At 39.4% G+C, this 1,228-nt stretch overlaps 1 protein-coding gene across 3 annotated transcripts in view; it reads left to right on the forward strand.

Moving 5' to 3' along the window:
• tspan5a (tetraspanin 5a) overlaps window positions 1-1,228 on the forward strand; it is a 27,604-nt gene that overhangs the window by 23,535 nt on the left and 2,841 nt on the right. The window lies entirely within an intron of this gene.

Genomic DNA, 1,228 nt, shown 5'->3' on the forward strand with positions numbered 1-1,228 from the left:
TAAAATACACTCATCCAAAAGGACAGAAAACAACACAAAAACTAAAAAAAAGCACGGTTGGGTCGTGCTTTCACTTTTCAACCATCACAACTCTAGTTTGGTTGAAGTAACCACATAGTTTGACCAATAAGTCGTGAAAATATGTTTACGCTACACACTTAAAGTGTTGCTTTTTTAAATGAGTATGGTGGGTTTTGTGCTAGCACTTCAGAGCTGTTCCTGTTAACGCAAAGGTCTCAAAGAGGTCTCTAAACGTCCGTCTCGGGTAGGGATCACTTCAACGTAAGTTGTAGCAATTAGAATAAATCTGAGTCTGTGCAGGGTGTAAAAAGCTTCTATATGGTAAATACACAGCTGGACAGTTGCCCTATAATTAATTGTAGCTTGTTCTCTGGTGCCGACGCAGGGATCCTCTTTTAATAGTGGACATGTCACAGATGTAGTTCCATCAGTCACTAGACACAAAGACCTAGGGAAAACAGGCGTCAAGGTTGGGGGAAAAATGGTAATTACCTTAAGCCAAATGTTGAGGTACATGTACTGTACTTGGATACTTGTCTTTTCATGCAACTTTCATTCAGAGTGGAAATATTTCAAATTTCTTACTCACATACCATTCACCATGGCAAGTTAGTAAACTAGCACTTTCAGAAAAAATGGTAGTTTAAAAATCTGATGTTGAGTATAAGTAAACTAGCAACAAACTAAGGCACTACAAGTCAGCTGAGCGATCCGAGATGACCATTCTAAATCACACCTCGTTCCACTTTCTAAGAACTGGATTCGTCTGACATTGAGCCACTTTTACTTTAATATTAAAAGTAAAGGATGGTGGTGTCTCAAAATGTACTTAAGTAATTTTTACAGTGTGTACGGTACGTTTGTAGCTATTGTAAGAGATCTGAGTACTTCTTCCCACCGTGCCTTGCTAAACATAAGAATGTTAATCCGTTTCTGTCTCATTTTGTGGCGCAGATGGGTCCTTGAACGCATGTTCGTCGCGACAGCCTTCGGAGGACCAATCGATCACCGCACCTCCTGCTCACTGAACCACATGCTTCTTTCGGGCACTCGAATATGTGAATGCTCTGTACATAAAACTTTTCCAACCATCACAACTCTAGTTTTGGTTGAAATAAACACATAGTTTACCAATTAACGTGTGAAAATATGTTTACGCTACACACACTAAAAGTGTTGCTTTTTTAAATGGAGTCTGGTGGGTTTA

This window comes from Etheostoma spectabile, chromosome 19, assembly GCF_008692095.1.
Source record: "Etheostoma spectabile isolate EspeVRDwgs_2016 chromosome 19, UIUC_Espe_1.0, whole genome shotgun sequence".
NCBI classification, from domain to species: Eukaryota; Metazoa; Chordata; class Actinopteri; order Perciformes; family Percidae; genus Etheostoma; species Etheostoma spectabile.